The sequence below is a fragment of the Rana temporaria genome, chromosome 1 (genome assembly GCF_905171775.1).
Source record: "Rana temporaria chromosome 1, aRanTem1.1, whole genome shotgun sequence".
NCBI lineage: Eukaryota > Metazoa > Chordata > Amphibia > Anura > Ranidae > Rana > Rana temporaria.
Window position 1 is genome coordinate 37,887,536 of NC_053489.1, and position 15,717 is coordinate 37,903,252.

A 15,717-nucleotide genomic window follows, 5' to 3' on the forward strand; every position below is an offset into this window, starting at 1 on the left:
TCCCAGTGTGCATTGCTCTAAAGTACGCCGCAAGGACGTATTGGATTCGACGTGTACGTAAATGACGTACAGCCCTATTCGCAAACGACTTACGCAAACGACGTAAAATTTCAAAACTCGGCGCGGGAACGACGGCCATACTTAACATTAGCTACGCCTCATATAGCAGGGGTAACTATAAGCCGAAAAAAGCCTAACGTAAACGACGTAAAAAAATGCGCCGGCGGGACGTACGTTTCTAAATTGGTGTAAATACCTAATTTGCATATTCCTTGCGTAACTATACGGAAGCGCCACCTAGCGGCCAGCGTGAATATGCAGCCTAAGATACAACGGTGTAAGACATTTACACCAGTTGGATCTTAGGGATATCTATGTGTAACTGATTCTCTGAAACAGGCGCATAGATACGACGGCCCGCAATCAGAGATACGACGGCGTATCAGGAGATACGCCGTCGTATCTTGTATCTGAATCTGGCCCAATAATTTTATCTTGGCTTGTCCCCCTCACTGCTCCATTCACTGCTGGTAGGGAGAAAAAAGACCTGGTACCTTCCTGTATTGGGATCACATGACTCATGCCCTTCTTCCCATGTGACAGCTCTGGGGATTGACCCAGCTCAGCTTCTGGCCTGTCGGATTGCTTTAACCACTTCAGCCCCAGGAGAATTGGCTGCTCAATGACCGGGCCATTTTTTGCGATTCGGCACTGCGTCACTTTAACTGACAATTGCGTGGGCGTGCGACGTTGCACCCAAACAAAATTGACGTCCTTTTTCCCCCACAAATAGAGCTTTATTTTGGTGGTATTTGATCACCTCTGCATTTTTTTGCGCTATAAACAAAAAAAGAGCGACAATTCATTCACATACATCGGCGCATATTTATGCCGCCGTAGCGTATCTCCTTTACGCTACGCCGGCGCAGCGCAGAGAGGCAAGCATGGAATTCATTAACTCTATTTGGAGGAAGGAAAATGCTGACTATGACTCCAAGGACGCCATCCCTACAGTCAAGCACGGAGGTGGAAACATTATGCTTTGTGGCTGTTTCTCCACTAAAGGTACAGGCCGACTTTGCTGCATTGAACGGGGCCATGTATTGTAAAATCTTGGATGAGAACCTTCTTTCCTCAGACAGAACACTGAAAATGGGTCGTGGATGGGTCTTCCTGCATGAAGACCAGCCTAGTCAGTCTCCAGAGTCCAGACCTTAATCCTATAAAAAATTAAACCAATCCTGTGAAATCAAGCGACAGCCAAAAAATCATAAAATTTGGAGAAGATCTGTAAAGAAGAGTGGACCAAAATCCCTCCTGAGATGTGTGCAAACCTGATAACCAACTACAAGTAACGTCTTGCCTCTGTGCTTGCCAACAAGGGTTTCTCCACCAAGTACTATCATGCTTTGCTTGGGGATAAAATACTTAAAGCGGGAGTTCACCCATTTAAAAAAAAAAAAAAAATCTCCCCTTAGCTTCCTGCTCGTTCGGTCTAGGGGAATCGGCTATTTATATTAAAATAGGTGCAGTACTTACCCGTTTTCGAGCTGCATCTTCTTCCGTCGCTTCCGGGTATGGGTCTTCGGGAGCCGGCGTTCCTTCTTGAGTGACAGCCTTCCGAGAGGCTTCCGACGGTCGCATCCATCGCGTCACTCGTAGCCGAAAGAAGCCGAACGTCGGTGCGGCTCTATACTGCGCCTGCGCACCGACGTTCGGCTTCTTTCGGAAAATCGTGACGCGATGGATGCGACCGTCGGAAGCCTCTCGGAAACCTGTCAATCAAGAAGGACCGCCCATTCCCGAAGCCCATACCCGGAAGCGACGGAGAGGATGCGTCTCGTAAACGGGTAAGTACTGCACATATTTTTAAATAAATTGCCGATTCCCCTAGTAATAACGAGCAGGAAGCGAAGGGGGAAAAGTGCCCTCTAAGGGTGAACCCCCGCTTTAATTTACTGAACTGCAACTTAATTTATAACATTTGTGTCATGTACCTGGTAGGAGTCTGAAATGACGAGGTCGGCCTCTCTTGTATCTCCAGCCCAAGCCCCACTGGAGATGGAACAGATAGTGGCTAGGGTCAGGAGGAACACAAATGCCTGTAAGTATTGCGTGCAGAACTTGTAAGTGGAGTTGCAGGCTTGGAAGTTCAGGCAGAGCATCCGGTAAGGAGCTGGACCCAGGGAAGCTGAGATGATAGAAAGCCAGCACAGGTACTTGGAGACAGCGTTGAGCCGAGCAGGAGACAGGAGCAAGGTCACAAGGATAGCCGGGTTTGGTAGCAGGCGGGCAGCGAGGTAGCAAGACATTAAGCAGAATGAATCAGGATCAGGAACCAGTAATTGTGGTGACCGTTACAGGGAGTAATCAGAGTCCAAAGGCAGGGTCGAGGAAAGCCAAGTTTTGCAACAGGTATCAAGCAAGGTATAACAGGATTCAGGATATCAGGACACAGCTGAAGACCAGTCAGCACTGTTCAGGAGACAGGGCACCCTTTAAATAGGCCGTCTGGCACCAATTGGGGCTAGGGGTGCACTCCACGCTGTGTGACACGCACATGCGCATTGGGGCATGTGGGAATCTGCCGTTGCCCGTGAGTGTGTGCATACGCACGTGTGCGTCCCAGGCGCATTCTAACAGTTCTTTTACAATTTGTGTTTTTTCTGGATCTTTGGATAATATTCTGGGCCAGATTCAGGTAGAGCGGCGTACATTTGAGCGAGCGTAGCGCAGCTCATTTGCGCTACGCCGACGTAAAATAGAGAGGCAAGGCCAGTATTCACAAAGCACTTGCTCCCTAAGTTACGTCGGCGTAAATGGGCCGGCGTAAACCCGTCTAATTCAAATTAGGAAGGTAGTGGGCGTGTTGTATTAAAATTAGCCGTGATCCCATGTAAATGACTTCCCGAACGAACGGCGCATGCTCAGAATCACGTCGAATTCGCACCCTAAGATACGACGGCTCAATGGCAATGACGTGAACGTAACCTACGCCCAGCCCCATTCATGTACGACTTACGCAGACGACGTAAAATCCGACTGCAGTTCCGACGTCCATACCCTACACGACTTAGACCAGCTATTTGGTGGTTTATCTTTACGCCGGACGTACGTCTTACGTAAACGGTGTAGCTTACTGCAACGGGCGCAAGTACGTTCGTGAATCAGCGTCATTCACAAATTTGACGCGTAAATCAATTGAAGCGCCCCTAGCGGCCAGCGTAAATATGCACCCAAGATACGACGGCGTAGGAGACTTACGTCGGTCGTAGGAAGCCAAAATTCAGGCGTATCTTGTACTGTGAATACAGCGCATAGATACGACTGCACATCCGTGGGCTTACGCGGCGTATCGTTAGATACGCCAGGGTAAGTCTTTCTGAATCTGGCCCACTGTCTCTATCATTTAAAATACACCTATGATAATTATGGGACCTTACATTCTTTGTAAGTAAACAAACTTACAAAATCTGCAGAGATCAAATAATTATTTTCCCCACTGTAGCCGCAGGTGAGTCCATTACTTTTAACCCATTATTTTAATAAACAGCTACACTTAGATGGTTGCACCCTCTGTGTTTCTTTTTTTCTCATCTTTTTTTAACTTGACTAACTATGTAACTTAGCCCTATCACTGTGAATAACTAACAATGACTGGGCGAATGTGAAAGAAACAAAGGAGGTCTAGCTAGGGTTGAACTAATTACTGTTTCCCCGAAAATAAGCCTGGGTCTAATATGAATTTTGACAACAAAACACAGTAGGGCTTATTTTTGGGTAGGTCTTACCATGTAATGTGCTGTCTTCTCTCCCCCTCAATTGGAATCCCCAGAGTTAAAATGCTTGTAAAATCCTATAATCCACTCTATTACAGTATTAGATAATGTACAATGAGTGTGTTTCTATAATATAGTTGTGCCAAATACCTTTGTTATAGTGCCGCTTTCTGCTTCTGTGTCCCGCCGGAGCTCTCTTCCCCGCATTTATATTACAGAAACACACATATTGTACATTATATACGACTGTAATAGAGTGGATTATAGGATTTTTCAAGCATTTTAAACTAGGGCTTATATTCAGGGTAGGGCTTATATTGCAGTCCTCCTAGAAAATAATGCTAGGTCTTATTTTCAGGGTAGGTCTTACTTTCGGGGAAACACAGTGGAGCAGATCCACAAAAGGATTTTAAATTTCCTGCGTCGTATCTTTGTTTTGTATCCACAAAACAAGATACGACGGCATCTGGGATCGATCCGACAGGCGTACGTCTAAGGCCCGGTACACACGAGCAAACATGTACGATGAAACCGGTCCGTCGGACCGTTTTCACCGTACATGCCTGCCAGAGGGCTTCTGTACGATGGTTGTACTAACCATCGTACAGAAGTCCACGCGTAAACACTACGCGGGGCGTGTCCGCGACGATGACGCGGCGACGTGGGCAGGCCTGCCATTTAAAGGCTTCCACGCATGCGTCGAAGTCATTCGACGCATGCGAGGGACGGCGGGCGCTCGGACATGTACGGTAGGTCTGTACTGACGACCGTACATGTCCGAGCGGGCAGGATTCCAGCGGACGGTTTTAAAACACGTCCAGGAATATTTGTCTGCTGGGAAAAGGCCCGGCGGGCAAATGTTTGCTGGAATTCGGCCCGCTCGCGCCTACACACGACCAAACATGTATGCTGAAACAGGCCCGCGGACCAGTTTCAGCATACATGTTTGGTCGTGTGTACGGGGCCTTAGTATGCCGTCGGATCTTAGATGCAATTTTTCCGCGGCCGTTAGGTGGCGTTTCCGTCGAAATCCGCGTTGCGTATGCAAATTAGCTATTTACGGCGATCCACGAACGTACGTCCGGCCGGCGCATTTTTTTACGCCGTTTTCGTTCGGCTTTTTCCGGCGTATAGTTAAAGGTGCTGTTATGAAGCGTACTCAATGTTAAGTATGGCCGTCGTTCCTGCGTACAATTTGGAAATTTTTATGTTGTTTGCGTAAGTCGTTCGCGAATAGGGATTTGCGTAGAATGACGCCACCGTCGGAAGCATTGGCTTTTTCCGGGTTAATTTCGAGCATGCGCACTGGGATACCCCCACGGACGGCGCATACGCAGGTAAAAAAAACGTTGTTTACGTCGGGTCACGACGTATTAACATAAAACACGCCCCCATTACATCCATTTGAATTCCGCGCACTTACGCCGCCAGAGATACACTACGCCGCCGTAACGCCGAATTCTTTGTGGATTAGAAAAATAAATAACTCGCGGCGGCGTAGTGTATCTCAGGCTGCATTCACACCTGAGCGTCGGTCGTTCTGCGTATTCATGCTTATTTGCGCGTTTGCATACATCGTTGTCCGACGTTTTTGTACTTTGACGTTTTTATTTTAGCCAATAGGAAAAACTATCATCTTTTCATCACTTGTTGCTATGTTGGTAGATTTTTTTAATCTTCTGCATGGGCGACAAGTTCTATTGATTAAAGCGACGAAACGCCCGTAGCAAACGCCCGTTGTCGCGCAAGTTGCTTGAATCGAGCGTTTCCATTACTTTCTATGGGAAATGGAAACGCTCAAATACGCCCTAACCGCCCGATACGCGCGACAAAAAAGGGTCCGGAACTTTTTTTGGCTACAGGCGATGGGCGTCAGGCGCATCAGCGTTCAGATGTGAACCATCCCCATAGACTTTAATGTATTTTGGTCCCTCTGGCGTTTGTGAGCGTCGCGCTACAGGCGACAAAACGCCTAGGTGTGAATGGGCTCTTAGATACGCTGAGCCCAGCGTATTAATGCGCCCAGGTACGTGGATCTACCCCAGTAACACTAAACAGGAAGTGAGGACAGAGGAATAAACCAAAATCACATAGTAAACAAGTTGCAGTGGCTTTAAACTGTCACTAGAGGTCAGCATACTACAGAGCAATAATAACCTGATGCAGTTATAAAACATTAAAAAGTGGGACAGATTCAGAACATCAGGTCATAGTATAGATTGATTACATGATCTTTACACAAGAAGGTATGATAACTTATTGATTGGTTGCATCATTCTGTATTTTAATCATGGATGACTAGCTTAATGGCATTAGCTCGTACCTAGATCAATCACATTTCAGAACATGTATGGCAACCTTTAGACTTAAACATAAAATAAAAGCGAGCCCCCTTCTGGTCCTTCCACCCGCTATGTATTATAAAACATCTGCACTTAGTCTAAAAGCAGCCTCCGAATTTTCAGGTCTGGATTGAAGAGGTTTATTTATTTTCCGATGAGATTAGAAGGAAGAGGAGTTGAGTCCAGCTGTGAAAACACGCTTCATTTCTACGCGGAGGAGAATTTAAAACACAAGTGACTTCATTCTCCCCGTCCCACTCATACATGCCATCCCGCCAGACGACTGGGCCATATTCCCTGTCAGTGCAGCGTGATGCATCTTCCTGTGTGCTTATTTACTGTGTATTGTCAGACAGTTTAATGTGTCATGGGATGCATCTACTTACGCACTTGGTGCCAGGACTGAGCCTCTGCCTTAATAATCTGATAATTTATCTGGGGATGCTGAAGCTGTAACCTGTAAGATAATAATGAGTAGTGTTGCTCACGAATATTCGCATTGCGAATATTCGACTCGAATATAGCATATTCGAGAAATCGCGCTATATTTCGAATTTCGCGGTGAATATTCGCAATTCCGAATATTCGCATTTTTTCAATTTGATTTTTAAAACAGATCACATCCTATCGACGTCTAAAAGCATTGCTGGGATGATTAGAGACCCTGGGCCGAGTAGCTAAGCTGAGGCGATCCTTTTATGTTGCCAAATTGAAAAAAAAAAAATTGCGATTTTTCGCTATTGCGAATGCGAAAATGATTGCGAATTTTCGATAACTGTGGTAGGAGAACTCTGATTGTCTCTGATGCAAAAGGGGGGGGCTTTGTGTATGTGTATGTTATGAATATTTGTATGTTTGATATTATTATTTTTTGTAAGAAGGAAAAAATTGCGCATACCTTAAAAAAGGGGAGAATACAGCAGCAACTCAAAAATGTTATACAACATAAATTAATACAAGACAGAAAATGGAGTCGCTCTACAAGAATAAAAAATATGTCTAGTGACAAGACATGTGGGCAAATTATAAAATAAGCAAGCGCAAATAACTTGTGAAATACACAGTGAAAAAAATATATAAAGAAATATAGTCCCAATAATAGAAAAATAATCTTTCATAAAAATGTCTTTGATATGTGAAGTGAAAAAAAGTCCAAAGCATGCAGCATGAACGTGTTCAATCTTCAAGGTGTTTGATTGACAAACGGCTGTGACAGATGGATAGAGTAAAGAATCACCACCAATGCAAAACACTTTTTATTTTCTATTGTAAAATATCAAGAATATTCTGAGCCAATCAGAGTGCTCCTTCCGCATTTGCCGAATATTCGCAATTATTTTGTATTGTAAAATATCAAGAATATTCTGAGCCAATCAGAGTGCTCCTTCTGCATTTGCCGAATATTCGCAATTATTTTGTATTGTAAAATATCAAGAATATTCTGAGCCAATCAGAGTGCTCCTTCTGCATTTGCCGAATATTCGCAATTATTTTGTATTGTAAAATATCAAGAATATTCTGAGCCAATCAGAGTGCTCCTTCCGCATTTGCCGAATATTCGCAATTATTTTGTATTGTAAAATATCACGAATATTCTGAGCCAATCAGAGTGCTCCTACAGCATTTCTCGAAATTGCGCAATAAATATCGCATTCGCATGTTGCGATATTTCGATAAAATATCACGAATATTCTGAGCCAATCAGAGCGCTCCTCCAGCATTTCTCGAAATTGCGCAATAAATATCGCATTCGCATGTTGCGATATTTCGATAAAATATCACGAATATTCTGAGCCAATCAGAGTGCTCCTACCGCAGTTATCAAAAAATCGCAATTATTTTCGCATTCGCAATAGCGAAAAATCGCAATCATTTACTTTCGATAAAATATCACGAATATTCGAATTTAGCGAATATATCTCGAATATTCGAATATATATTCGAGATATATCGCGAAATCGAATATGGCATATTCTGCTCAACACTAATAATGAGCATCAAATCAGCCTCGGCAGTATTTTTTAAATTATGGCACATTGCTTGGGGGTTTTAAAAGCCCAACTCCAAAAAAAAAAAAAAAAACTTTTCTTTTTTTGGACATGGAGGAGAAGATATTTTTTCCTTTGGCCTTTTTTAGGATTTTAATTGTCGTCCGTGGGGCAAATTGAGGTGATTTTTTTTTCTGTACGTTTTTTTTTAAAGTGATCGTGGAAGTATATTTTTAACAAGCAAGAACTCTGTAGCTTCAGGCACTGTGGAGTAATTCATAGCCATATACTATCCATCAGGATAAAGTCTTACATTAATGTCTTCCAGCCATACGTGGTTCAAAAAGCTAAAGAGCTATGATACATTATCTACCTGGATATACAGTAGGTCCAGGGCCATCTTTAAGGCAGGGCAAAAGGGGAAGCTGCCCTGGGCACTGTAATTGTTTTGGCGCCCAAAGCAGCTGCCTCATACTTGCCAACTATCCCAGTTTAAATTCCTGTGTCCCTTGAAGTTTTAGGCCTCGTACACACGACCGAACATGTCTGCTGAAATTGGTCCGCGGACCAGTTTCCGCGGACATGTTCGGTCGTCTGTACGGCCGACCAGACAATTTTCCGGCGGATCGGACAGGTTTTCAGCGGACAAATGTTTCTTAGCATGCTAAGAAACATGTCCGCTGGAAGCCTGTCCGTCGGACATGTTCGGTCATCTGTACGACTCACCGGACATGTCCGCTCGGCCGAAAGCCCTTGCATGCGTCGAAGTGATTCGACACATGCGTGGAAGCATTGACCTTCCAGGGTCGCGCACGTCGCCGCGTCATCGTCGCGGCGACGGCGCGGCCACGTCACCGCGTTCGCTGTCCGTGGGTAATTTGGTCTGATGGTGTGTACAGCCATCAGACCAAAATCCGCCAGCGGACATATCCGATGAAAACGGTCTAAGGACCGTTTTCATCGGACATGTCCCGTCGTGTGTACGAGGCCTCAGTCCTGTGCTGTGTCCCGATATCTTAGTGTGAAGTTCTGTTACTAATGCTGCTCAGCTCTGCCCTATTGTCATGTACAGATGACTCACATGCAGACCCTGTGTTAACATGTAAATAACCTGCATTGATATGTAAATAGCGGCACCATTAATATGTTAATAGTGTTGGACTATCGGCATTGATATGTAAATAGAGGCGGCATTTATATGTATATCATGCCTCCCTGAGTGCAGTCTAGCAACCAATCAACGAGCAGTACTAAAGTGCAGTAACCTCTAGCAACCAATCAGTGAGCAGTATTGATGTACAGTAATCTCTAGCAACCAATTAACAAGCAGAATGTCAGGTCACCTGTGGCCAGGTGACAAGTGCACCCAGTTGGGGTCAGGCACGCACCACAGGGTAGTGAACCCTATGGCCGACTGCTGCGATCAGAGAGGAAGCGTGAGCCCAAGATTCCCCAGGGCGCGGAGTCTAAGACCCAGCTTTGTGTTCACCAGAGCCTCTGGTGGTGAGGATGGCCTTCGCCGCAGCTGGATCCTGGTCGCGGCCCCTGGGGTCCCCAAGGTCACGCTCCGCAGGGAGAGAGGGGAAGCAGCAACCAGGATGAACGATAGGGATGGGTAAGCTGAGGTTGGGGCAACTGGCAGACAAGGGTAAACAAGGAACAGGCCAAGGGTCAGAGAAACAGGCAAACAGGAGAAGTCAGAGACGAGCCAAGGTCGGTACACAGGAAGGTAAACGTAACACACTGCAGACAGGAACAAGCTATAAACAAAAGTTTAACAGCAAAGCAGACTAGCAGTGCAGTGGTTAATATAGGCTTCCTGGGATGGCCTGGGGTGGAGCCATGCAGGGAGGAAGCTGATAAAAGACAGCCAGAAAGAGGGTCAGGCCTCTAATGAACACATGAGACAGGTAAGCTGCCAGACTTTATTGCAGATCCATGACACAGAAGTCACGTGCTGTAACCTCTAGCAACTATTCAGTGATCCATAATGTGTGCTGTGACCTCTATCAGCCAATGAGCGGTAATGATATGCTGTAACCTCTAGAAACTATTCAGTGATCCATAATGTGTGCTGTGACCTCTAGCAGCCAATGAGCAGTAATGATATGCTGTAACCTCTAGAAACTATTCAGTGATCCATAATGTGTGCTGTGACCTCAAGCAGCCAATAAGCGGTAATGATATGCTGTAACCTCTAGCAACCAATCGCAATCACTGCCTAATTTGATTTAGTAAACAGATTTTGTTTACTAGCTGCTATTTATTGTATGTCTCAGAGCAGGTGGAGCATGAAATTGCATGAGGGGGCCCCAAGAAAATGTCTGCCCTGGATCCAATCAATAGTAAAGATGGCCCTGAGTAGGTTTTCCAAACACTAGTTGGCAGGATGGAGTTGTACCTCGATTTCACATCCAGTAATATGTTGTAAATAAGATGTACCATAAAATATTCACCGGAATGAAAGTTTGCCATTACTTTATCTAGGAGGATGGAGGTCTACTATACACAATCCACCAGGATGAAGGTCTACTAAACACTACCGAAATAGAGATCTGTCATACACTATCCACCAGGATGGAGGTCTGCATTTGCTACCAGTATAGAGGTACACCATACATTGGGCCAGATTCATCAAGAGATACGACGGCGGATCTCTTGATCCGCCGTTGTATCTCTGAGATCCGACGGTCGGATCTATGCGACTGATTCATAAGAATCAGGTTACGCATAGATCTCCCTTAGATCCGACTGGTGTAAGTGACTTACACAGTCGGATCTTAGGCTGCAATCTCCCGCCGGCCGCTAGGTGTCGCCTCGGTCTTTTACGCGTCGGATATGCAAATGAGGAGAACCGCCGATTCAGAAACGAACGCCCGCCCGTCACTTTTTTTTTACGTCGTTTGCGTTCGGCTTTTTCCGTCGGATAGTTACCCCTGCTATATGAGGGGTAGCTAATGTTAAGTATGGCCGTTGTTCCCACGCCGAGTTTCAAATTTTTACGTTGTTTGCGTAAGTCGGTCTGGAATACGGATGGCCGCAATTGACGTTGCCGCCGAAAACAATGACGTCCTAGCGACGCCATTTGGAGCATGCGCACTGGGAAATTTCGCCGGCGGCGCATGCGCAGTTAAATCGGCGCGGGAACGCGCCTGATTTAAATGGTACACTCCCCCTAGCCGCGGAATTTGAATTCCGCCGGGGGAGTTACGATCCGCCGGTGCAAGTTTCGAGGTAAGTGCTTTGTGAATACTGCACTAGCCTCGCAAAATTGCACCGGCGGATTGTAAATCACATAGATTACGCAGATCTAAAGATCCGCTAATCTATGTGAATCTAGCCCCTTGTCTACCAGAATGAACCTCTCTTATTACACTGTCCACTAGCATGGGGGTGGGTCTTTTATTACTCCATCCACTAGAATAGAGGTGTCCCCCAGAATGAGCTTCCGCCATACTCAATACGCCAGTATTGAAGTCTATAATTTGCACTTTCCCTCATTATGGAGGTCTACCATACACTCTCCGGCGGTATGAAAGTCTACCTTTAAACCCTTCACCAGTATGGATGTCTACTATTATTCTATACACCAGAGGGAGGTTTACCATATACTATCTATACAAAAATGTGTGTTGTGCTGTTTCTTTATATACACCAAAGAATTGTAAATAGACTCACTTCCCAAGATGCAAGCATATATACAAATAGGGGTAGATTCAGATAGATTAGCGGATAGATTAGCGCAAGTTTGAGAGGCTAGTGTTGTATTCAGAAAGCACTTACCTAAAAACTTGCGGCGGCGTATCGTAAATCCCCCGGCAGAATTCAAATTCCGCAGCTAGGGGGAGTGTAGTATTTAAATCAGGCGCGTCCCAGCGCCGATTCAACTGCGCATCCGCCGTCCGCTAATTTTCCCGGCGTGCATTGCTCCCAATGACGTCGCATTGCTCCCAATGACGTCGCTATTTTTACGCAAACAACGTAAAAATTCAAAACTCGGCGCGGGAACGACGGCCATACTTAACATAGGATACCCCTCACATAGCAGGGGTAACTATACGCCGAAAAAAGACAAACACAAGCGACGTAAAAAAAAAGCGACGGGCGGGCGTTCGTTTCTGAATTGGCGGAAATCGGCATTTACGTATTCGTTGCGTAAAAAACCGAAGCGCCACCTAGCGGCCGGCCGGGAATTGCAGCCTAAGATCCGACGGTGTAAGTCACTTACACCTGTCGGATCTTAGGGAGATCTATGCGGAAACTTGATTCTATGAATCAGCCGCATAGATCCGACCGTCGGATCTCTGAGATACGACGGCGTATCAGGAGATACGCCGTCGTATCTCTATCTGAATCTGCCCCCATAATGTGCAAACAATAGAATAAAGTCCCAAATAATCTGTGATGAGTGAGAAAATTTCAACGCGAACAAGAATGCTTCCTTAATGCCACTGCCAACTTCAGTGCTCCAATCACCAACACACCAGGCCGCTTGCCAGAAGCCTAGACCTCATCATTCAAGAGGTCTCACAGTGCTTTGTAAACACTGCTCAGATCCCATATGGATGACTGGCTCTCACTCTCATTCCGAACGCCAGTGATAGCATACAGCACAATTAAAAGTCATGTATAGAGCAAGAGCTAACGGAAACTCCATGGTGTAGTAAATACTGCATTGTTTTATTAAAAGATAAAGGCATATACTTACAAGCGAGTAAGGAAATAGGCAGATCGCAAACAAACGGCAGATGTGGGTGTCACCGCTTAAGCTCCGTCCTACGCGTTTTGTCCTACGAGACGTCTACTGAATGAGGGTGTAATATTGTCTAGAAATTTATATTAATGCAGCATGGACATGAACTAAAACTCGTCTTCTCCAGAAGTGAATTGCAATGGACTTTGTATTAAAAGGCCAACGTCGAAGAGGAGTAGTTGAATGCATAATTTTACCAGTAGGACTCTTGATGCTAATAACTGCCCCCGCACCTGGCCAGCATGGTTCCTGAAGGGGGAAGGATCATGTGGACATCCTGTGTAATCAAGCTCAACTGGGACAGAAATGATGTGATCCCTGGTATAAGATACGTTCCCCAAATGATCAAATCTGCAATTTTCAGGGGACCCAAGTGAGGGTGGGTCCCAAGATTGGACTAGAGAATCTGACGTGTAAAAGATCTCAGTGAGCATGAGGTTGTGTTAGATTGGGGAGAAGTCCCCTTTCTTCCCCTGTCCCCATCTCCATTTTACCCTATTCATATTCTCCCTATTTGTAAGTAAATTCAACCCTTGTTTCAAGATCTAGTGCTCCTACATGGGAATTAAGGCACCCCAGAGGGTGAGAGCCATACATCATTTGGGATCTAAGCGTTGTTTACAAAGCGCTGTGGGATCTCCTGTGTGATGCGGACTAGGCTTCTGGTAAGCAGCCTCTACCATACACTATCTACCAGTATGGAAGGTTACCATTACCCTATGCACCTGTATGGAAGTTTCCTATTAGTATATCCACCAGTATGGATTTTTACCATTGCTCTATACACCAATATGGAGGTCTACCATACACGACATGGATAAGCATGAGTTATCTGTGTGAAACCAGTTTTTACCAATGTTCCTGTAACGTCCTGTCTACGTCCTTTGGCACCTTGACAATAAAGTAACTATTCTACAGAAGTTCTTCCTTCCATGGTGTGCGACAGTGCGACCAATCTTCTTTTTCTTCAATTGCTATTGACGGTGGTGAGCCGGGGCCAGCACCCACTAGGAAATCTTTATCCACAGTCTGAGCGGTGTTACACTCTTTCTGGACTCTACTATACACTACTCAACAGGATGGAAGTCTACCATAACTCTATCCACCAGTAGAAAGTCTACCATACACTATATTGGTATGGAAACTTACCATAACTCTATCCACCAGTAGAATGTCTACCATACACTATATTGGTATGGAAACTTACCATTACACTAGCCATCAGTAGAAAGTCTACCATACACTATATTGGTATGGAAACTTACCATTACTCTATCCACCAGTAGAAAGTCTACCATACACTCTTTTGGTATGGAAACTTACCATAACTCTATCCACCAGTAGAATGTCTACCATACACTCTATTGGTATGGAAACTTACCATTACTCTATCCACCAGTAGAAAGTCTACCATACACTATATTGGTATGGAAACTTACCATTACACTATCCTCCAGTAGAAAGACTACCATACACTCTATTGGTATGGAAACTTACCATAACTCTATCCACCAGTAGAAAGACTACCATACACTATATTGGTATGGAAACTTACCATTACACTAGCCACCAGTAGAAAGACTACCTTACACTATATTGGTATGGAAACTTACCATTACACTATCCACCAGTAGAAAGTCTACCATACACTATGTTGGTATGGAAACTTACCATTACACTATCCACCAGTAGAAAGTCTACCATACACTATGTTGGTATGGAAACTTACCATAACTCTATCCACCAGTAGAAAGTCTACCATACACTATGTTGGTATGGAAACTTACCATTACACTATCCACCAGTAGAAAGTCTACCATACACTATATTAGTATGAAAATCGATCACTACACTATCCACTAGTATGGAAGTCTACCCAGGGCTGGTGTTTGATTAATGAGCACCCTAGGCAAGACTGCCACCACCCCCCGGGCGGCGCGGGGTGGTGGTTTTAGTCTTGCCAAGGGTGTGGGTGCCTACAGAGAAGAATTTCACCGGGGCAGGGTGATCACACAAACAGACAACTCCTGTACATCCCGGAGATCACAGAGCGGGGTGGGGGGGACGACAGATCACACACAGACCAATCACTCACCCAGGGCAGCTTCTCCTCCATCCTGAAACATGGTGCCCGCCTCCTCAGCAGCACCATGTGTCCTCCGACTCCTTAGAGTCAGTCAGCACCCCAGCCCTGTGTAGGGTGGTGGTCTTCAGTCCTTCGCGTTCCCCGGACAGGCTAGTAGGGAAGTCAACTGCCGTGGCTGCGCCCCCTAAGCAGCAGTGCGCCCTAGGCGACTGCCTAGTTCACCTAGCTGCAGCGCCAGCCCTGAGTCTACCATTATTTTATTATATTATAGATGTGTGCCATACACTATGCCCCTGTGTGGAGGTCTACCATTACTCTATCCAACAGAAAGATGTCTACCGTGTACCGTCTGTCCACTCTTATTGAGGTCTAGGCTACACTATCTACTAGGCTGGAGGTCTACTATACGCCAGGGTAGTGGTCATTTATATATTATGGTACACATTTTATACCTTCATATAGGTAGATAATCTTGTATGAATATTTCATAAAGTTTAGCATAGACGGTCACTTAAACTTTGCCCATCTAGTCTGAAGGTACTGATAGAAAACATGTTTTTCAGAATAAGCCCTGTGAACACTGATGAAAGGGGGCTTTTCCCATTATACTGGTTGCTAGACTGTTACATGATTAAAGCTTACAGGTTTAATGTCAAATATCTGAGTTACACTGAACCTCATTATGAAATGCATGTAGCATATATAATTATCACAGAAAAGTGCCAAATTTTAAGGAAAAACGCCTCTTACAAGCCATTAGTCGGTCCCC